Source organism: Triturus cristatus, chromosome 12 (genome assembly GCF_964204655.1).
Source record: "Triturus cristatus chromosome 12, aTriCri1.1, whole genome shotgun sequence".
In the NCBI taxonomy this organism is placed as follows: Eukaryota; Metazoa; Chordata; class Amphibia; order Caudata; family Salamandridae; genus Triturus; species Triturus cristatus.
In genome coordinates, this window is record NC_140595.1 from 660,248,498 (window position 1) to 660,270,971 (window position 22,474).

Here is a 22,474-nt window from a genome sequence, read left to right on the forward strand (position 1 = left end):
CAACTACGTTTCCATACAGAGTCTCAAAATCATAGATATATTCATACCTCAGTAAGAATACATGTTGCAATTTACATCCTGCTTGCAGACTGGCCTTGTAGCTCAGTGGCAGAGCACTGGTCTTGTAAACCAGGGGTCATGAGTTCAAGCCTCATCAGGGCCTTTTTACATGAGTCTTTCTGTATGTTGTTTTCAAGTCATTCTTCCCTGGAGTCACACCTTGCTTTAGGATTGCTTATTGCCAAGCTTCCCTTTCCTGCTTTCATATTATCAAGAAAATATCATGAAGATCATTGAATTATAAATTAGTGCCTCACCCCTTCCGATCGCCTGACGAACGCCTGACAAACGCCATTCTCACCCTGGCGGGCAAGCCCTGCCGGGCAAAGCCAAATAAGCCATGCATATTTACAGTTCCTTTGAAAGGCAGAGCGAGGACTAGGACCTCTGTTCCGACTGAATCTGCATCCACAGAAAGGATGTTATAAGGCCCTACAAATTTCACCAAGGAGATGTGAAAGTCTTCCCCCATAAAATACTTTTTTTCCCAGATACCCCGGCTCTTAGGCAAATGAGGTTACTCCTCAAAACCCCACCCCCACTCACCATAAATATCCTTCTCTCCTGCTGTCCATTCAAATGATACAAGGTATCTTGTACATAGAGAGAAAGGGAGAATAGGCAGACTTGCTTCAAAGATTTGGTGACTTTGGATGGGTGGGTTGAATGAAGAAGTGAACCTGGTTTCTGGGAAAGGAGTATCGAGATGAAGATGAGGAAAAGTGAACATGGACCACATTCATAGGTTAGAGAAATACATTTAATAGGTTGAATGGTTTTGAAAAGTGAACTTCGAGCAGTAATTGTTGTTTTTTAAACTGCAAAGAAATTAAAAATGAATGTGGGATTGGAGGCACACTCTGAGCAGAAAAGCACCATAAGCTGCTATGGTGCAACTCAAGATGGTGAATAGAACCTTTAATATGATGATGCTCTTCTTTAGCTAGTTTTTTCGAGTCACCTTTTATTGTAAGTAGCTGATACAGCATTTTTTGCAGCTCTTCAGTTTATGGTTATCATGTGAGAACACTGTTTTCATCATATTTATTATTCTACAAATGTATTTTTAAATGCACTGATGTGGTGTTTGCATGAAATGCAAGATGGCACATCATGGAATGTTTAAACTGAGCATCGCGGAGGATATGTGATATTTGGCACCCAGAGGAGTAGGACACGTAGATCCTATAAGAAGTAAAGACTCTCTAGCAAGGGCCGTCCATACTCTGAGTTTAAACTTTACTTTTTGTGAAATGGTTTATGAAAAACAACACGGCTGCTCCAGGTGAGGCTCGAACTCACAACCTCGGCATGGCTCAGTGCAAGTACTGCTGTATAAGTACCGCGCGCTAACCGATTGCGCCACTGGAGCTCTCTCTTTTGACATCTCCCCAGGTGAGCCATCTACAGCTGACCAAGTAGATGACAGACACTGCTCCATCATTCACTGTGCAAGATCGACTCACATGCTAGCATGTTATCATGACTATTAAAAATACAGTCCAAACGGAATAGATTCTATAATTGTCCTATAACATATGCTCTGTCTATTCAAAACCCCATAGAATTATATCTTGACAGTTCTGACAAAGTCTCGGGGAATCTTATGAATATTTGTAATTAGCACATAGTAAGAATTTCCCAAAAATGAAATGTAGGTCCCTGATTGGGGGAAGACGTGGAATGTGAGATCTTGCCTCAGCTGTTTTTTTCTTTTTTAGGTACAGTATATTGACACTTCAGTACCTTTTGTGAAGCAAGGTTTCAGATGGGGCTGTAGGGCAGACGAGGTGGCTGAGTGGTTAAGGCGATGGACTGCTAATCCATTGTGCTCTGCACGCGTGGGTTCGAATCCCACCTTCGTCGGAAAGCCATCAGAGTCTCTTTTGATGGCCAGCATTTCTTGTAGTATAATTACACTCTCTTTCAAGACAGAGCCAGGATCCGCTAGATGGGATCATCTGACTGTTCCATTTTAACAAATATGTCAAATAAAGTGAAGTATTTTGTGCGTAATAGAAATTAGATCTTTCATGGAGTTTCCAGAGGATTGCCTTTCACTCACTCCTGGCTTATTAACCAGTTTGGATAAATAGATTGATAAGAAAGCAGCTCTTACTCCTAAAGTTTAGGCATTCTCAAATGAATGACTGTTAACATATGTCTGCCCCACAGAGACAGATCACTTCTAATAAGTGGGTTCTCTATATGTCACTGATTGCAGACATACTAACTAGAGCTATCGGTATGGTCTTGAATGCGAAAACTCTTATTTTCTCATATGAAAATGTAGTTTTTCATACTTCCAAAAAAAGTGCCTTAAGCATGGTCTTCAATGTGTGCGCGCACGTGGACATTCATATGCAACTACGTTTCCATATAGAGTCTCAAAATCATAGATATATTCATACCTCAGTAAGAATACATGTTGCAATTTACATCCTGCGTGCAGACTGGCCTTGTAGCTCAGTGGCAGAGCACTGGTCTTGTAAACCAGGGGTCATGAGTTCAAGCCTCATCAGGGCCTTTTTACATGAGTCTTTCTGTATGTTGTTTTCAAGTCATTCTTCCCTGGAGTCACACCTTGCTTTAGGATTGCTTATTGCCAAGCTTCCCTTTCCTGCTTTCATATTATCAAGAAAATATCATGAAGATCATTGAATTATAAATTATTGCCTCACCCCTTCCGATCGCCTGACGAACGCCTGACAAACGTCATTCTCACCCTGCCGGGCAAAGCCAAATAAGCCATGCATATTTACAGTTCCTTTGAAAGGCAGAGCGAGGACTAGGACCTCTGTTCCGACTGAATCTGCATCCACAGAAAGGATGTTATAAGGCCCTACAAATTTCACCAAGGAGATGTGAAAGTCTTCCCCCATAAAATACTTTTTTTCCCAGATACCCCGGCTCTTAGGCAAATGAGGTTACTCCTCAAAACCCCACCCCCACTCACCATAAATATCCTTCTCTCCTGCTGTCCATTCAAATGATACAAGGTATCTTGTACATAGAGAGAAAGGGAGAATAGGCAGACTTGCTTCAAAGATTTGATGACTTTGGATGGGTGGGTTGAATGAAGAAGTGAACCTGGTTTCTGGGAAAGGAGTATCGAGATGAAGATGAGGAAAAGTGAACATGGACCACATTCATAGGTTAGAGAAATACATTTAATAGGTTGAATGGTTTTGAAAAGTGAACTTCGAGCAGTAATTGTTGTTTTTTAAACTGCAAAGAAATTAAAAATGAATGTGGGATTGGAGGCACACTCTGAGCAGAAAAGCACCATAAGCTGCTATGGTGCAACTCAAGATGGTGAATAGAACCTTTAATATGATGATGCTCTTCTTTTGCTAGTTTTTTCGAGTCACCTTTTATTGTAAGTAGCTGATACAGCATTTTTTGCAGCTCTTCAGTTTATGGTTATCATGTGAGAACACTGTTTTCATTATATTTATTATTCTACAAATGTATTTTTAAATGCACTGATGTGGTGTTTGCATGAAATGCAAGATGGCACATCATGGAATGTTTAAACTGAGCATCGCGGAGGATATGTGATATTTGGCACCCAGAGGAGTAGGACACGTAGATCCTATAAGAAGTAAAGACTCACTAGCAAGGGCCGTCCATACTCTGAGTTTAAACTTTACTTTTTGTGAAATGGTTTATGAAAAACAACACGGCTGCTCCAGGTGAGGCTCGAACTCACAACCTCGGCATGGCTCAGTGCAAGTACTGCTGTATAAGTACCACGCGCTAACCGATTGCACCACTGGAGCTCTCTCTTTTCACATCTCCCCAGGTGAGCCATCTACAGCTGACCAAGTAGATGACAGACACTGCTCCATCATTCACTGTGCAAGATCGACTCACATGCTAGCATGTTATCATGACTATTAAAAATACAGTCCAAACGGAATAGATTCTATAATTGTCCTATAACATATGCTCTGTCTATTCAAAATCCCATAGAATTATATCTTGACAGTTCTGACAAAGTCTCGGGGAATCTTATGAATATTTGTAATTAGCACATAGTAAGAATTTCCCAAAAATGAAATGTAGGTCCCTGATTGGGGGAAGACGTAGAATGTGAGATCTTGCCTCAGCTGTTTTTTTCTTTTTTAGGTACAGTATATTGACACTTCAGTACCTTTTGTGAAGCAAGGTTTCAGATGGGGCTGTAGGGCAGACGAGGTGGCCGAGTGGTTAAGGCGATGGACTGCTAATCCATTGTGCTCTGCACGCGTGGGTTCGAATCCCACCTTCGTCGGAAAGCCATCAGAGTCTCTTTTGATGGCCAGCATTTCTTGTAGTATAATTACACTCTCTTTCAAGACAGAGCCAGGATCCGCTAGATGGGATCATCTGACTGTTCCATTTTAACAAATATGTCAAATAAAGTGAAGTATTTTGTGCGTAATAGAAATTAGATCTTTCATGGAGTTTCCAGAGGATTGCCTTTCACTCACTCCTGGCTTATTAACCAGTTTGGATAAATAGATTGATAAGAAAGCAGCTCTTACTCCTAAAGTTTAGGCATTCTCAAATGAATGACTGTTAACATATGTCTGCCCCACAGAGACAGATCACTTCTAATAAGTGGGTTCTCTATATGTCACTGATTGCAGACATACTAACTAGAGCTATCGGTATGGTCTTGAATGCGAAAACTCTTATTTTCTCATATGAAAATGTAGTTTTTCATACTTCCAAAAAAAGTGCCTTAAGCATGGTCTTCAATGTGTGCGCGCACGTGGACATTCATATGCAACTACGTTTCCATACAGAGTCTCAAAATCATAGATATATTCATACCTCAGTAAGAATACATGTTGCAATTTACATCCTGCGTGCAGACTGGCCTTGTAGCTCAGTGGCAGAGCACTGGTCTTGTAAACCAGGGGTCATGAGTTCAAGCCTCATCAGGGCCTTTTTACATGAGTCTTTCTGTATGTTGTTTTCAAGTCATTCTTCCCTGGAGTCACACCTTGCTTTAGGATTGCTTATTGCCAAGCTTCCCTTTCCTGCTTTCATATTATCAAGAAAATATCATGAAGATCATTGAATTATAAATTATTGCCTCACCCCTTCCGAACGCCTGACAAACGCCATGCAAGCCCTGCCGGGCAAAGCCAAATAAGCCATGCATATTTACAGTTCCTTTGAAAGGCAGAGCGAGGACTAGGACCTCTGTTCCGACTGAATCTGCATCCACAGAAAGGATGTTATAAGGCCCTACAAATTTCACCAAGGAGATGTGAAAGTCTTCCCCCATAAAATACTTTTTTTCCCAGATACCCCGGCTCTTAGGCAAATGAGGTTACTCCTCAAAACCCCACCCCCACTCACCATAAATATCCTTCTCTCCTGCTGTCCATTCAAATGATACAAGGTATCTTGTACATAGAGAGAAAGGGAGAATAGGCAGACTTGCTTCAAAGATTTGGTGACTTTGGATGGGTGGGTTGAATGAAGAAGTGAACCTGGTTTCTGGCAAAGGAGTATCGAGATGAAGATGAGGAAAAGTGAACATGGACCACATTCATAGGTTAGAGAAATACATTTAATAGGTTGAATGGTTTTGAAAAGTGAACTTCGAGCAGTAATTGTTGTTTTTTAAACTGCAAAGAAATTAAAAATGAATGTGGGATTGGAGGCACACTCTGAGCAGAAAAGCACCATAAGCTGCTATGGTGCAACTCAAGATGGTGAATAGAACCTTTAATATGATGATGCTCTTCTTTTGCTAGTTTTTTCGAGTCACCTTTTATTGTAAGTAGCTGATACAGCATTTTTTGCAGCTCTTCAGTTTATGGTTATCATGTGAGAACACTGTTTTCATCATATTTATTATTCTACAAATGTATTTTTAAATGCACTGATGTGGTGTTTGCATGAAATGCAAGATGGCACATCATGGAATGTTTAAACTGAGCATCGCGGAGGATATGTGATATTTGGCACCCAGAGGAGTAGGACACGTAGATCCTATAAGAAGTAAAGACTCTCTAGCAAGGGCCGTCCATACTCTGAGTTTAAACTTTACTTTTTGTGAAATGGTTTATGAAAAACAACACGGCTGCTCCAGGTGAGGCTCGAACTCACAACCTCGGCATGGCTCAGTGCAAGTACTGCTGTATAAGTACCGCGCGCTAACCGATTGCGCCACTGGAGCTCTCTCTTTTCACATCTCCCCAGGTGAGCCATCTACAGCTGACCAAGTAGATGACAGACACTGCTCCATCATTCACTGTGCAAGATCGACTCACATGCTAGCATGTTATCATGACTATTAAAAATACAGTCCAAACGGAATAGATTCTATAATTGTCCTATAACATATGCTCTGTCTATTCAAAACCCCATAGAATTATATCTTGACAGTTCTGACAAAGTCTCGGGGAATCTTATGAATATTTGTAATTAGCACATAGTAAGAATTTCCCAAAAATGAAATGTAGGTCCCTGATTGGGGGAAGACGTGGAATGTGAGATCTTGCCTCAGCTGTTTTTTTCTTTTTTAGGTACAGTATATTGACACTTCAGTACCTTTTGTGAAGCAAGGTTTCAGATGGGGCTGTAGGGCAGACGAGGTGGCTGAGTGGTTAAGGCGATGGACTGCTAATCCATTGTGCTCTGCACGCGTGGGTTCGAATCCCACCTTCGTCGGAAAGCCATCAGAGTCTCTTTTGATGGCCAGCATTTCTTGTAGTATAATTACACTCTCTTTCAAGACAGAGCCAGGATCCGCTAGATGGGATCATCTGACTGTTCCATTTTAACAAATATGTCAAATAAAGTGAAGTATTTTGTGCGTAATAGAAATTAGATCTTTCATGGAGTTTCCAGAGGATTGCCTTTCACTCACTCCTGGCTTATTAACCAGTTTGGATAAATAGATTGATAAGAAAGCAGCTCTTACTCCTAAAGTTTAGGCATTCTCAAATGAATGACTGTTAACATATGTCTGCCCCACAGAGACAGATCACTTCTAATAAGTGGGTTCTCTATATGTCACTGATTGCAGACATACTAACTAGAGCTATCGGTATGGTCTTGAATGCGAAAACTCTTATTTTCTCATATGAAAATGTAGTTTTTCATACTTCCAAAAAAAGTGCCTTAAGCATGGTCTTCAATGTGTGCGCGCACGTGGACATGCATATGCAACTACGTTTCCATATAGAGTCTCAAAATCATAGATATATTCATACCTCAGTAAGAATACATGTTGCAATTTACATCCTGCGTGCAGACTGGCCTTGTAGCTCAGTGGCAGAGCACTGGTCTTGTAAACCAGGGGTCATGAGTTCAAGCCTCATCAGGGCCTTTTTACATGAGTCTTTCTGTATGTTGTTTTCAAGTCATTCTTCCCTGGAGTCACACCTTGCTTTAGGATTGCTTATTGCCAAGCTTCCCTTTCCTGCTTTCATATTATCAAGAAAATATCATGAAGATCATTGAATTATAAATTATTGCCTCACCCCTTCCGATCGCCTGACGAACGCCTGACAAACGTCATTCTCACCCTGCCGGGCAAAGCCAAATAAGCCATGCATATTTACAGTTCCTTTGAAAGGCAGAGCGAGGACTAGGACCTCTGTTCCGACTGAATCTGCATCCACAGAAAGGATGTTATAAGGCCCTACAAATTTCACCAAGGAGATGTGAAAGTCTTCCCCCATAAAATACTTTTTTTCCCAGATACCCCGGCTCTTAGGCAAATGAGGTTACTCCTCAAAACCCCACCCCCACTCACCATAAATATCCTTCTCTCCTGCTGTCCATTCAAATGATACAAGGTATCTTGTACATAGAGAGAAAGGGAGAATAGGCAGACTTGCTTCAAAGATTTGATGACTTTGGATGGGTGGGTTGAATGAAGAAGTGAACCTGGTTTCTGGGAAAGGAGTATCGAGATGAAGATGAGGAAAAGTGAACATGGACCACATTCATAGGTTAGAGAAATACATTTAATAGGTTGAATGGTTTTGAAAAGTGAACTTCGAGCAGTAATTGTTGTATTTTAAACTGCAAAGAAATTAAAAATGAATGTGGGATTGGAGGCACACTCTGAGCAGAAAAGCACCATAAGCTGCTATGGTGCAACTCAAGATGGTGAATAGAACCTTTAATATGATGATGCTCTTCTTTTGCTAGTTTTTTCGAGTCACCTTTTATTGTAAGTAGCTGATACAGCATTTTTTGCAGCTCTTCAGTTTATGGTTATCATGTGAGAACACTGTTTTCATCATATTTATTATTCTACAAATGTATTTTTAAATGCACTGATGTGGTGTTTGCATGAAATGCAAGATGGCACATCATGGAATGTTTAAACTGAGCATCGCGGAGGATATGTGATATTTGGCACCCAGAGGAGTAGGACACGTAGATCCTATAAGAAGTAAAGACTCTCTAGCAAGGGCCGTCCATACTCTGAGTTTAAACTTTACTTTTTGTGAAATGGTTTATGAAAAACAACACGGCTGCTCCAGGTGAGGCTCGAACTCACAACCTCGGCATGGCTCAGTGCAAGTACTGCTGTATAAGTACCGCGCGCTAACCGATTGCACCACTGGAGCTCTCTCTTTTCACATCTCCCCAGGTGAGCCATCTACAGCTGACCAAGTAGATGACAGACACTGCTCCATCATTCACTGTGCAAGATCGACTCACATGCTAGCATGTTATCATGACTATTAAAAATACAGTCCAAACGGAATAGATTCTATAATTGTCCTATAACATATGCTCTGTCTATTCAAACCCCCATAGAATTATATCTTGACAGTTCTGACAAAGTCTCGGGGAATCTTATGAATATTTGTAATTAGCACATAGTAAGAATTTCCCAAAAATGAAATGTAGGTCCCTGATTGGGGGAAGACGTGGAATGTGAGATCTTGCCTCAGCTGTTTTTTTCTTTTTTAGGTACAGTATATTGACACTTCAGTACCTTTTGTGAAGCAAGGTTTCAGATGGGGCTGTAGGGCAGACGAGGTGGCCGAGTGGTTAAGGCGATGGACTGCTGATCCATTGTGCTCTGCACGCGTGGGTTCGAATCCCACCTTCGTCGGAAAGCCATCAGAGTCTCTTTAGATGGCCAGCATTTCTTGTAGTATAATTACACTCTCTTTCAAGACAGAGCCAGGATCCGCTAGATGGGATCATCTGACTGTTCCATTTTAACAAATATGTCAAATAAAGTGAAGTATTTTGTGCGTAATAGAAATTAGATCTTTCATGGAGTTTCCAGAGGATTGCCTTTCACTCACTCCTGGCTTATTAACCAGTTTGGATAAATAGATTGATAAGAAAGCAGCTCTTACTCCTAAAGTTTAGGCATTCTCAAATGAATGACTGTTAACATATGTCTGCCCCACAGAGACAGATCACTTCTAATAAGTGGGTTCTCTATATGTCACTGATTGCAGACATACTAACTAGAGCTATCGGTATGGTCTTGAATGCGAAAACTCTTATTTTCTCATATGAAAATGTAGTTTTTCATACTTCCAAAAAAAGTGCCTTAAGCATGGTCTTCAATGTGTGCGCGCACGTGGACATTCATATGCAACTACGTTTCCATATAGAGTCTCAAAATCATAGATATATTCATACCTCAGTAAGAATACATGTTGCAATTTACATCCTGCGTGCAGACTGTCCTTGTAGCTCAGTGGCAGAGCACTGGTCTTGTAAACCAGGGGTCATGAGTTCAAGCCTCTTCAGGGCCTTTTTACATGAGTCTTTCTGTATGTTGTTTTCAAGTCATTCTTCCCTGGGGTCACACCTTGCTTTAGGATTGCTTATTGCCAAGCTTCCCTTTCCTGCTTTCATATTATCAAGAAAATATCATGAAGATCATTGAATTATAAATTATTGCCTCACCCCTTCCGATCGCCTGACAAACGCCATTCTCACCCTGCCGGGCAAGCCCTGCCGGGCAAAGCCAAATAAGCCATGCATATTTACAGTTCCTTTGAAAGGCAGAGCGAGGACTAGGACCTCTGTTCCGACTGAATCTGCATCCACAGAAAGGATGTTATAAGGCCCTACAAATTTCACCAAGGAGATGTGAAAGTCTTCCCCCATAAAATACTTTTTTTCCCAGATACCCCGGCTCTTAGGCAAATGAGGTTACTCCTCAAAACCCCACCCCCACTCACCATAAATATCCTTCTCTCCTGCTGTCCATTCAAATGATACAAGGTATCTTGTACATAGAGAGAAAGGGAGAATAGGCAGACTTGCTTCAAAGATTTGGTGACTTTGGATGGGTGGGTTGAATGAAGAAGTGAACCTGGTTTCTGGGAAAGGAGTATCGTGTCAAGAATTCCTGTCATACAAGGGAAACACGCCCTTATGTAAACAGGAGAGCTGTTACATAACTCAAGGAAAACACGCCCTTATGTAAACAGGAGAGCTGTTACATAACTCAAGGGAAACACGCCCTTATGTAAACAGGAGAGCTGTTACATAACTCAAGGGAAACACGCCCTTATGTAAACAGGAGAGCTGTTACATAACTCAAGGAAACACGCCCTTATGTAAACAGGAGAGCTGTTACATAACTCAAGGAAAACACTCCCTATAAAGGGAGGAACCGGGAGGTACAACGCTGTCGGATATTGTGTTCACACCGACGTACCGGCTTCGTGAAGAGCAGTGTTCCGGAGTGGTGCTCCAGTAAGGCAAGAACGGAGGTAGGTCGAGTCGTTACTCCCTGGGCCGTGTCTTGCCCCATCGTCACCTGTGAAGGACCCGGAAGCTCTACCGGTCAACCATTGAGCTTCGCTTTTTGACTCGGCTGAGTCCAAGCGCAGTGGCGCTTTTGCTGGTTGGAGTCGTAACTCCCAGCCCGACCAGAGACACAGGGACTGCCAGCTGTAACGCACACCAGGAGGTGTTTGCCGCGTTACAGACTCGGAAGTCCACAGGATCGATCGAGCGGCTGCTCTCGGTTCAGTCTTCTTGCTTGTGATTGGGGTATCGGTGACGCATCACCAGGAGGTGACTCCGCGTCCCGGTGCAGTCTGAGGAAGAGGTTGAGCGGCTGCTCCCTTCAGGTAGAGACCCCGGCTGGGTGTTTCCCTGACTCCTCGATTCTCCCCAACACTCTTCGTGCCCCTCACAGCCTACCGATTGGCATTGTCGGCCATTTCATTTCTGCCCTCTGTTGGCATACGCCGGGACCGGCGTATATGCAGAGGACGGTTAGGACCATCCGTGCTGTGGGCTGGTAACGTACTTAGCCTGGAGGATTCCAGTGACTATAACTTGTTTATTCTTTGTATTATATTTGCCTTCATTAAAACAACTAACCCTTCACTAGTGGTTGCGTCCTCATTGTCGTGTCTGTTAAACGATCCTGAGACGTTCAGGGCGTTACAAAATATCCGACCGTAATAACACTAACTGTCTCCCGGTCGATAACAGACATGGCAACACTTGATGATGTGCTGGCTGCTTTAGCGGCCATGCAAGTTGAAGTGGCTGCCTCTAGGCAAGAAACAGCCGATGTAAAAGCCAGACTGGATGCTATCCAATTGGACCCGCTCACGCCCAGCACCTCCCTCACGAATCAGACCCCTGCGGTAGTAGTGGAAATGCCGGTAGCCATCCCCTTGGCGACACCAGAGAGGTACAGTGGGGATCCTAACACAGTGCAGGTATTCCTCACACAAGTGGCGCTACATTTATCGTGCAAACCAAAGGCGTTCCCCACGAGTCAGGCTCGTGTGGCTTTCCTTATATCCTATTTGGCTGGAAACGCGGCACAATGGGCCGTACCTCTGGTGAGCAGGGACGACCCCCTCTTATGTGATTGGGGTGCTTTTCGCGAGGAATTCCTGAAGGTATTCGACAGAAGGGCTGACTCGTACACGGCGGACCGTGAAATGCTTGAGTTGAGACAGGGATCCAACGACCTGGTGCAGTATCTCAACGCGTTCCGAAGGCTGGTTGCGGAAACCAAGTGGCCTGTTGCTAAACAGACGGCGCTCTTCCATCAAGGGCTGTGCGATGAGCTCAAGGACGCCGTGGCTCATATTGACCCTCAACCCAAGACATGTGAGGGCCTTATCAACCTGGTATTACGGCTGGAACATAGGCTAAGTGAAAGAAAGGGGGATCATGGGAGAAAAGGAAAATCCCTTCCATCCTATGTGACGGTGGGAAGTCCTGAAACTTCCACCGCATCCAAGGGAGAACCCATGGACATCGGCGCAATACGAGCGAGCCTCACAGCCACGGAGAAAGAGTCACGCCGTAAACAAGGATTGTGCCTATATTGTGGCAAAAAAGGCCACTACGTACGTGAATGCCCTGCCAAACCGAAGACGTCACGTTATCGGGCCAACCGGTCGGTAACAGCCGTGGTGGACATACCGGCGGAAAACTAGAGGACTCCAAGACCAGAGAAGGGGCATCTCGGAGTCACTCATCCATCCCTTCACTTTCCAACTCGGTCACTAAGGGACAACGACACCTGTTTATCACGGTGCACGTGGGAGTGCATGACCAGTGGATACCCGTTGTGGCCATGGTGGATTCAGGGGCCACTGGCATGTTTATGGACCACAACGAGGCATGCAGGCTAGGGCTAGTGCTTCTTCCCAAAGCTGTACCCGAAGACGTCTATGCTGTAGACGGAAGGCGATTGGTGACGGGGCCCATCGGGCAGCACACGGGGGTCCTTCCGATGAGATATGGGTGGAACCATTTGGAACAAATCGATTTTAACATCATCCGAGCGCCCCAATATGGCGTCATATTGGGATTGCCGTGGCTACAGAAACACAACCCCTTTGTGGATTGGCCAACACATCGCATCGAAATGACGTCACCGTATTGCATCCTGCATTGTGGAATAAGAACGGAATCCCTTGACGCAGATGAGAGCGGGAGTCAGACGGTGGCTACAGCGGCAGAAAAAGATGTGGCTCTCCCCCAGGCTTATCACAGTTTTGAGGATGTATTTGATGAGGTGAAGGCGGAAGTGCTACCACCACATAGACAGTTTGACTGCCAGATCGACCTGGTGCCAGGGGCCAGCGTTCCCAGCGGCAGGCTGTATGCCCTGACGGAGCCTGAAAACGTGCATCTCCGGGGGTACCTGGATAAACTCCTCAAGCTAGGATTCATCCGCCCGTCCAAGTCTCCGGCCGCCTCGCCACTCTTCTTCATCCCGAAGGCTAATGGGGAGCTGAGAGCCTGTGTGGACTTTAGGGCATTGAATGCGATAACCATAAAAAATCGGTACCCCTTGCCTCTCATCAGTGTACTTCTGGAACAGGTCAAGAAAGCTCGTATCTACACCAAGTTGGATTTGAAAGGGGCATACCATCTGGTGCGCATGAGGGACGGAGACGAGTGGAAGACCGCCTTTAAGACCAGGTTCGGCCTTTTTGAGTACCTCGTCATGCCGTTCGGTCTGTGCAACGCCCCGGCAGCCTTTCAGTACTTTTTGAATGAGGTATTCAGAGAGGAGTTGGATATCTACGTGGTCGTATATATCGACGACATCCTCATCTATTCGTCCAGTGTGGAGGAGCACGTACACCACGTCAAAGCTGTGCTCCAAAAGCTGAGGGAAAACATGCTGTTTTGTAAACTCAGCAAGTGTGACTTCCACGTCACATCCGTGGAATTCCTCGGAGTGATGCTGAGTCCAGAGGGACAGGAGATGGCAGAACGAAAGATCAAGGCGGTGAAAGAATGGCCGGTGCCCCAAAGCGTGAAGGACGTCCAAAGTTTCATTGGCTTCGCCAACTTTTACAGGCGGTTCATAGATGGATTTTCAGGAGTGGTGGCCCCAATCACACAGCTACTGAGGAAGTCCAAGGAGTTTGTCTGGTCCCCTGAAGCGAACAAAGCCTTTGAGGCCCTGAAAAGCGCCTTTGGTAAGGCGCCGGTGTTGGCTCACCCCGATCCGGATCTCCCCTACGTGGTGGAAGCGGACGCGTCGGATGTGGCGCTGGGGGCTATCTTGTCCCAACGCAACCACGACACAGGGGTGCTTCATCCCGTTGCGTACATGTCCCGCAAACTCAACGACGCCGAACGCAACTACCATATTGCGGAGAAGGAGCTTCTCGCAATCAAGGACGCCTTCACCGAATGGAGGCATTGGTTGATGGGGGCAAGACATGTGGTATCGGTGTACACGGACCATCGGAACCTACAGTTCATGACTGCCACTAGACACCTTTCTCCCAGGCAGCTGCGGTGGATGATCTTCTTTGCGGGGTTCAACTTCCGCATCACATATCGGCCGGGGACGGAAAACCGAAAGGCGGACGCCCTGTCCCGTCAATCTGCAGTTAAGGAACCATTGCCTGCGACCGAGCGTTCCATCATTTCCCCGAGGATGGTATTGGGGGTTATTCAACCGGATACTTTCCTGAGGGGAATAAAGAGAGGGATCAGGTCATTCGCATGGCGGAGGTGGCTCCTCAGTCACAGAGAATGGCAGCTGAAGGACGGGATACCCCTGAAGGGCAGGTGCCTATTGATACCCACGCCTAGGCTAAGGAAACAAGCATTCATCTGGTGCCATGACTCTCCATGCGCAGGTCATTTGGGCTTTGAAAAAACGGTGGCTAGCATGGGACGGCATTTCTGGTGGCCAACCATGAGAGTGGATGTCAGGAGGTGGGGACAGGAGTGTCCTACGTGTGCTACCATGAAGGCCGACCATGGCCGAACCCAAGGGCTCTTACATCCACTTCCAACCCCGGATAGACCATGGGATAGCATATCACTGGACTTCGTGGTGGGCCTACCGGTAGACCAGGGGATGACGGCAATACTGGTGGTGGTGGATTACTTGACGAAAATGGGGCACTTCATCCCCTGCAAGAGAGTCCCTACGGCCGGGGAATTGGCGTCACTACTCCTAAAGAATGTGGTACGACTGCATGGATTACCTGGGGTGATCGTGTCGGACCGGGGGTCGCAGTTTACTGCGCAATTCTGGAAGACTTGGTGCACTGCGCTGCATGTTAAGACCGCCCTGTCCACCAGCTACCACCCTCAAACGGACGGCCAAACCGAGCGCCTGAACCAAACGCTCAAACAGTATCTGCGATGTTTTGTGGACCAGGGCAGGGAAGAATGGGTCGACTTGCTATGGGTTGCAGAGATAGCCTATACCAACGCCACTCACAGCTCCACACAGTCATCTCCGTTCTATAGCAACTATGGCCAACATCCCAGGTTCTTGCCATTTCTACATCCGTTCAGAGAGGACAGGATTCCCGCCACAGCGGACAGGGTGGCACACATAAAAGACACATTGATGCGCTCAAGGGCTGTCCTAATAGAGGCCAAGAGAAGATACAAGGCTGCGGCAGATAGGAAGAGAAGGCCCGGGCCACTGTACCGCACTGGAGACTACGTCTGGATATCCACAAGAAACATGAGGTTTCGAAAGAACAGTGTGTTCCATCCCAAGTACATGGGCCCCTATCTAATTACCAAGTGTATGGGTCCCGTGAACGTGAAGGTGTGCTTGCCCCAGTCATTGCGGATACACCCTGTCTTTCATGTATCATTGCTCAAACCAGCACCCTCCAAGCCGTCTGGGACACCTCGGCCGGTATGCGTGGAGTCGGAGGTGGAGTATGAAGTGTCGGGCATACGGGCGTCCAAATGGCGCAGGGGGAAGCTGTGGTACCTGGTTGCGTGGAAAGGCTATGGCCCGGAGGAGCATTCATGGGAACCGGCTGAAGGGGTTCATGCTCCGCGCTTGGTCTCCTTGTTCCATCGGCGTTTTCCTGCCAGCGCTGGACCCGTGGGGAGCCGCTGAGAGGGAGGATGTACTGTCAAGAATTCCTGTCATACAAGGGAAACACGCCCTTATGTAAACAGGAGAGCTGTTACATAACTCAAGGAAAACACGCCCTTATGTAAACAGGAGAGCTGTTACATAACTCAAGGGAAACACGCCCTTATGTAAACAGGAGAGCTGTTACATAACTCAAGGGAAACACGCCCTTATGTAAACAGGAGAGCTGTTACATAACTCAAGGAAACACGCCCTTATGTAAACAGGAGAGCTGTTACATAACTCAAGGAAAACACGCCCTATAAAGGGAGGAACCGGGAGGTACAACGCTGTCGGATATTGTGTTCACACCGACGTACCGGCTTCGTGAAGAGCAGTGTTCCGGAGTGGTGCTCCAGTAAGGCAAGAACGGAGGTAGGTCGAGTCGTTACTCCCTGGGCCGTGTCTTGCCCCATCGTCACCTGTGAAGGACCCGGAAGCTCTACCGGTCAACCATTGAGCTTCGCTTTTTGACTCGGCTGAGTCCAAGCGCAGTGGCGCTTTTGCTGGTTGGAGTCGTAACTCCCAGCCCGACCAGAGACACAGGGACTGCCAGCTGTAACGCACACCAGGAGGTGTTTGCCGCGTTACAGACTCGGAAGTCCACAGGATCGATCGAGCGGCTGCTCTCGGTTCAGTCTTCTTGCTTGTGATTGGGGTATCGGTGACGCATCACCAGGAGGTGACTCCGCGTCCCGGTGCAGTCTGAGGAAGAGGTTGAGCGGCTGCTCCCTTCAGGTAGAGACCCCGGCTGGGTGTTTCCCTGACTCCTCGATTCTCCCCAACACTCTTCGTGCCCCTCACAGCCTACCGATTGGCATTGTCGGCCATTTCATTTCTGCCCTCTGTTGGCATACGCCGGGACCGGCGTATATGCAGAGGACGGTTAGGACCATCCGTGCTGTGGGCTGGTAACGTACTTAGCCTGGAGGATTCCAGTGACTATAACTTGTTTATTCTTTGTATTATATTTGCCTTCATTAAAACAACTAACCCTTCACTAGTGGTTGCGTCCTCATTGTCGTGTCTGTTAAACGATCCTGAGACGTTCAGGGCGTTACAAAATATCCGACCGTAATAACACTAACTGTCTCCCGGTCGATAACAGACATGGCAACACTTGATGATGTGCTGGCTGCTTTAGCGGCCATGCAAGTTGAAGTGGCTGCCTCTAGGCAAGAAACAGCCGATGTAAAAGCCAGACTGGATGCTATCCAATTGGACCCGCTCACGCCCAGCACCTCCCTCACGAATCAGACCCCTGCGGTAGTAGTGGAAATGCCGGTAGCCATCCCCTTGGCGACACCAGAGAGGTACAGTGGGGATCCTAACACAGTGCAGGTATTCCTCACACAAGTGGCGCTACATTTATCGTGCAAACCAAAGGCGTTCCCCACGAGTCAGGCTCGTGTGGCTTTCCTTATATCCTATTTGGCTGGAAACGCGGCACAATGGGCCGTACCTCTGGTGAGCAGGGACGACCCCCTCTTATGTGATTGGGGTGCTTTTCGCGAGGAATTCCTGAAGGTATTCGACAGAAGGGCTGACTCGTACACGGCGGACCGTGAAATGCTTGAGTTGAGACAGGGATCCAACGACCTGGTGCAGTATCTCAACGCGTTCCGAAGGCTGGTTGCGGAAACCAAGTGGCCTGTTGCTAAACAGACGGCGCTCTTCCATCAAGGGCTGTGCGATGAGCTCAAGGACGCCGTGGCTCATATTGACCCTCAACCCAAGACATGTGAGGGCCTTATCAACCTGGTATTACGGCTGGAACATAGGCTAAGTGAAAGAAAGGGGGATCATGGGAGAAAAGGAAAATCCCTTCCATCCTATGTGACGGTGGGAAGTCCTGAAACTTCCACCGCATCCAAGGGAGAACCCATGGACATCGGCGCAATACGAGCGAGCCTCACAGCCACGGAGAAAGAGTCACGCCGTAAACAAGGATTGTGCCTATATTGTGGCAAAAAAGGCCACTACGTACGTGAATGCCCTGCCAAACCGAAGACGTCACGTTATCGGGCCAACCGGTCGGTAACAGCCGTGGTGGACATACCGGCGGAAAACTAGAGGACTCCAAGACCAGAGAAGGGGCATCTCGGAGTCACTCATCCATCCCTTCACTTTCCAACTCGGTCACTAAGGGACAACGACACCTGTTTATCACGGTGCACGTGGGAGTGCATGACCAGTGGATACCCGTTGTGGCCATGGTGGATTCAGGGGCCACTGGCATGTTTATGGACCACAACGAGGCATGCAGGCTAGGGCTAGTGCTTCTTCCCAAAGCTGTACCCGAAGACGTCTATGCTGTAGACGGAAGGCGATTGGTGACGGGGCCCATCGGGCAGCACACGGGGGTCCTTCCGATGAGATATGGGTGGAACCATTTGGAACAAATCGATTTTAACATCATCCGAGCGCCCCAATATGGCGTCATATTGGGATTGCCGTGGCTACTGAAACACAACCCCTTTGTGGATTGGCCAACACATCGCATCGAAATGACGTCACCGTATTGCATCCTGCATTGTGGAATAAGAACGGAATCCCTTGACGCAGATGAGAGCGGGAGTCAGACGGTGGCTACAGCGGCAGAAAAAGATGTGGCTCTCCCCCAGGCTTATCACAGTTTTGAGGATGTATTTGATGAGGTGAAGGCGGAAGTGCTACCACCACATAGACAGTTTGACTGCCAGATCGACCTGGTGCCAGGGGCCAGCGTTCCCAGCGGCAGGCTGTATGCCCTGACGGAGCCTGAAAACGTGCATCTCCGGGGGTACCTGGATAAACTCCTCAAGCTAGGATTCATCCGCCCGTCCAAGTCTCCGGCCGCCTCGCCACTCTTCTTCATCCCGAAGGCTAATGGGGAGCTGAGAGCCTGTGTGGACTTTAGGGCATTGAATGCGATAACCATAAAAAATCGGTACCCCTTGCCTCTCATCAGTGTACTTCTGGAACAGGTCAAGAAAGCTCGTATCTACACCAAGTTGGATTTGAAAGGGGCATACCATCTGGTGCGCATGAGGGACGGAGACGAGTGGAAGACCGCCTTTAAGACCAGGTTCGGCCTTTTTGAGTACCTCGTCATGCCGTTCGGTCTGTGCAACGCCCCGGCAGCCTTTCAGTACTTTTTGAATGAGGTATTCAGAGAGGAGTTGGATATCTACGTGGTCGTATATATCGACGACATCCTCATCTATTCGTCCAGTGTGGAGGAGCACGTACACCACGTCAAAGCTGTGCTCCAAAAGCTGAGGGAAAACATGCTGTTTTGTAAACTCAGCAAGTGTGACTTCCACGTCACATCCGTGGAATTCCTCGGAGTGATGCTGAGTCCAGAGGGACAGGAGATGGCAGAACGAAAGATCAAGGCGGTGAAAGAATGGCCGGTGCCCCAAAGCGTGAAGGACGTCCAAAGTTTCATTGGCTTCGCCAACTTTTACAGGCGGTTCATAGATGGATTTTCAGGAGTGGTGGCCCCAATCACACAGCTACTGAGGAAGTCCAAGGAGTTTGTCTGGTCCCCTGAAGCGAACAAAGCCTTTGAGGCCCTGAAAAGCGCCTTTGGTAAGGCGCCGGTGTTGGCTCACCCCGATCCGGATCTCCCCTACGTGGTGGAAGCGGACGCGTCGGATGTGGCGCTGGGGGCTATCTTGTCCCAACGCAACCACGACACAGGGGTGCTTCATCCCGTTGCGTACATGTCCCGCAAACTCAACGACGCCGAACGCAACTACCATATTGCGGAGAAGGAGCTTCTCGCAATCAAGGACGCCTTCACCGAATGGAGGCATTGGTTGATGGGGGCAAGACATGTGGTATCGGTGTACACGGACCATCGGAACCTACAGTTCATGACTGCCACTAGACACCTTTCTCCCAGGCAGCTGCGGTGGATGATCTTCTTTGCGGGGTTCAACTTCCGCATCACATATCGGCCGGGGACGGAAAACCGAAAGGCGGACGCCCTGTCCCGTCAATCTGCAGTTAAGGAACCATTGCCTGCGACCGAGCGTTCCATCATTTCCCCGAGGATGGTATTGGGGGTTATTCAACCGGATACTTTCCTGAGGGGAATAAAGAGAGGGATCAGGTCATTCGCATGGCGGAGGTGGCTCCTCAGTCACAGAGAATGGCAGCTGAAGGACGGGATACCCCTGAAGGGCAGGTGCCTATTGATACCCACGCCTAGGCTAAGGAAACAAGCATTCATCTGGTGCCATGACTCTCCATGCGCAGGTCATTTGGGCTTTGAAAAAACGGTGGCTAGCATGGGACGGCATTTCTGGTGGCCAACCATGAGAGTGGATGTCAGGAGGTGGGGACAGGAGTGTCCTACGTGTGCTACCATGAAGGCCGACCATGGCCGAACCCAAGGGCTCTTACATCCACTTCCAACCCCGGATAGACCATGGGATAGCATATCACTGGACTTCGTGGTGGGCCTACCGGTAGACCAGGGGATGACGGCAATACTGGTGGTGGTGGATTACTTGACGAAAATGGGGCACTTCATCCCCTGCAAGAGAGTCCCTACGGCCGGGGAATTGGCGTCACTACTCCTAAAGAATGTGGTACGACTGCATGGATTACCTGGGGTGATCGTGTCGGACCGGGGGTCGCAGTTTACTGCGCAATTCTGGAAGACTTGGTGCACTGCGCTGCATGTTAAGACCGCCCTGTCCACCAGCTACCACCCTCAAACGGACGGCCAAACCGAGCGCCTGAACCAAACGCTCAAACAGTATCTGCGATGTTTTGTGGACCAGGGCAGGGAAGAATGGGTCGACTTGCTATGGGTTGCAGAGATAGCCTATACCAACGCCACTCACAGCTCCACACAGTCATCTCCGTTCTATAGCAACTATGGCCAACATCCCAGGTTCTTGCCATTTCTACATCCGTTCAGAGAGGACAGGATTCCCGCCACAGCGGACAGGGTGGCACACATAAAAGACACATTGATGCGCTCAAGGGCTGTCCTAATAGAGGCCAAGAGAAGATACAAGGCTGCGGCAGATAGGAAGAGAAGGCCCGGGCCACTGTACCGCACTGGAGACTACGTCTGGATATCCACAAGAAACATGAGGTTTCGAAAGAACAGTGTGTTCCATCCCAAGTACATGGGCCCCTATCTAATTACCAAGTGTATGGGTCCCGTGAACGTGAAGGTGTGCTTGCCCCAGTCATTGCGGATACACCCTGTCTTTCATGTATCATTGCTCAAACCAGCACCCTCCAAGCCGTCTGGGACACCTCGGCCGGTATGCGTGGAGTCGGAGGTGGAGTATGAAGTGTCGGGCATACGGGCGTCCAAATGGCGCAGGGGGAAGCTGTGGTACCTGGTTGCGTGGAAAGGCTATGGCCCGGAGGAGCATTCATGGGAACCGGCTGAAGGGGTTCATGCTCCGCGCTTGGTCTCCTTGTTCCATCGGCGTTTTCCTGCCAGCGCTGGACCCGTGGGGAGCCGCTGAGAGGGAGGATGTACTGTCAAGAATTCCTGTCATACAAGGGAAACACGCCCTTATGTAAACAGGAGAGCTGTTACATAACTCAAGGAAAACACGCCCTTATGTAAACAGGAGAGCTGTTACATAACTCAAGGGAAACACGCCCTTATGTAAACAGGAGAGCTGTTACATAACTCAAGGGAAACACGCCCTTATGTAAACAGGAGAGCTGTTACATAACTCAAGGAAACACGCCCTTATGTAAACAGGAGAGCTGTTACATAACTCAAGGAAAACACGCCCTATAAAGGGAGGAACCGGGAGGTACAACGCTGTCGGATATTGTGTTCACACCGACGTACCGGCTTCGTGAAGAGCAGTGTTCCGGAGTGGTGCTCCAGTAAGGCAAGAACGGAGGTAGGTCGAGTCGTTACTCCCTGGGCCGTGTCTTGCCCCATCGTCACCTGTGAAGGACCCGGAAGCTCTACCGGTCAACCATTGAGCTTCGCTTTTTGACTCGGCTGAGTCCAAGCGCAGTGGCGCTTTTGCTGGTTGGAGTCGTAACTCCCAGCCCGACCAGAGACACAGGGACTGCCAGCTGTAACGCACACCAGGAGGTGTTTGCCGCGTTACAGACTCGGAAGTCCACAGGATCGATCGAGCGGCTGCTCTCGGTTCAGTCTTCTTGCTTGTGATTGGGGTATCGGTGACGCATCACCAGGAGGTGACTCCGCGTCCCGGTGCAGTCTGAGGAAGAGGTTGAGCGGCTGCTCCCTTCAGGTAGAGACCCCGGCTGGGTGTTTCCCTGACTCCTCGATTCTCCCCAACACTCTTCGTGCCCCTCACAGCCTACCGATTGGCATTGTCGGCCATTTCATTTCTGCCCTCTGTTGGCATACGCCGGGACCGGCGTATATGCAGAGGACGGTTAGGACCATCCGTGCTGTGGGCTGGTAACGTACTTAGCCTGGAGGATTCCAGTGACTATAACTTGTTTATTCTTTGTATTATATTTGCCTTCATTAAAACAACTAACCCTTCACTAGTGGTTGCGTCCTCATTGTCGTGTCTGTTAAACGATCCTGAGACGTTCAGGGCGTTACAAAATATCCGACCGTAA

The 22,474-nt window shown here is 47.8% G+C and overlaps 10 non-coding genes across 10 annotated transcripts; 6 read left to right on the plus strand and 4 right to left on the minus strand.

The window, feature by feature from the left end:
• Positions 1-91: 91 nt before the first annotated feature.
• TRNAT-UGU (transfer RNA threonine (anticodon UGU)) lies at positions 92-163 on the plus strand. Its single transcript has one exon. It is a non-coding gene; the product is annotated as a tRNA-Thr (tRNA).
• Positions 164-1,337: 1,174 nt separating this feature from the next.
• On the minus strand, positions 1,338-1,432 carry TRNAI-UAU (transfer RNA isoleucine (anticodon UAU)). Its single transcript has 2 exons — positions 1,395-1,432; positions 1,338-1,373 (listed from the first exon to the last, which is right to left on the minus strand). It is a non-coding gene; the product is annotated as a tRNA-Ile (tRNA).
• A 1,083-nt stretch (positions 1,433-2,515) lies between these two features.
• Positions 2,516-2,587, plus strand: TRNAT-UGU (transfer RNA threonine (anticodon UGU)). Its single transcript has one exon. It is a non-coding gene; the product is annotated as a tRNA-Thr (tRNA).
• Positions 2,588-3,747: 1,160 nt separating this feature from the next.
• TRNAI-UAU (transfer RNA isoleucine (anticodon UAU)) lies at positions 3,748-3,842 on the minus strand. Its single transcript has 2 exons — positions 3,805-3,842; positions 3,748-3,783 (listed from the first exon to the last, which is right to left on the minus strand). It is a non-coding gene; the product is annotated as a tRNA-Ile (tRNA).
• Positions 3,843-4,254: 412 nt separating this feature from the next.
• TRNAS-GCU (transfer RNA serine (anticodon GCU)) lies at positions 4,255-4,336 on the plus strand. Its single transcript has one exon. It is a non-coding gene; the product is annotated as a tRNA-Ser (tRNA).
• A 589-nt stretch (positions 4,337-4,925) lies between these two features.
• Positions 4,926-4,997, plus strand: TRNAT-UGU (transfer RNA threonine (anticodon UGU)). Its single transcript has one exon. It is a non-coding gene; the product is annotated as a tRNA-Thr (tRNA).
• A 1,149-nt stretch (positions 4,998-6,146) lies between these two features.
• On the minus strand, positions 6,147-6,241 carry TRNAI-UAU (transfer RNA isoleucine (anticodon UAU)). The gene is made up of 2 exons: positions 6,204-6,241; positions 6,147-6,182 (listed from the first exon to the last, which is right to left on the minus strand). It is a non-coding gene; the product is annotated as a tRNA-Ile (tRNA).
• A 1,083-nt stretch (positions 6,242-7,324) lies between these two features.
• On the plus strand, positions 7,325-7,396 carry TRNAT-UGU (transfer RNA threonine (anticodon UGU)). Its single transcript has one exon. It is a non-coding gene; the product is annotated as a tRNA-Thr (tRNA).
• A 1,160-nt stretch (positions 7,397-8,556) lies between these two features.
• On the minus strand, positions 8,557-8,651 carry TRNAI-UAU (transfer RNA isoleucine (anticodon UAU)). The gene is made up of 2 exons: positions 8,614-8,651; positions 8,557-8,592 (listed from the first exon to the last, which is right to left on the minus strand). It is a non-coding gene; the product is annotated as a tRNA-Ile (tRNA).
• Positions 8,652-9,063: 412 nt separating this feature from the next.
• On the plus strand, positions 9,064-9,145 carry TRNAS-GCU (transfer RNA serine (anticodon GCU)). Its single transcript has one exon. It is a non-coding gene; the product is annotated as a tRNA-Ser (tRNA).
• The last annotated feature ends 13,329 nt before the right edge of the window (positions 9,146-22,474 follow it).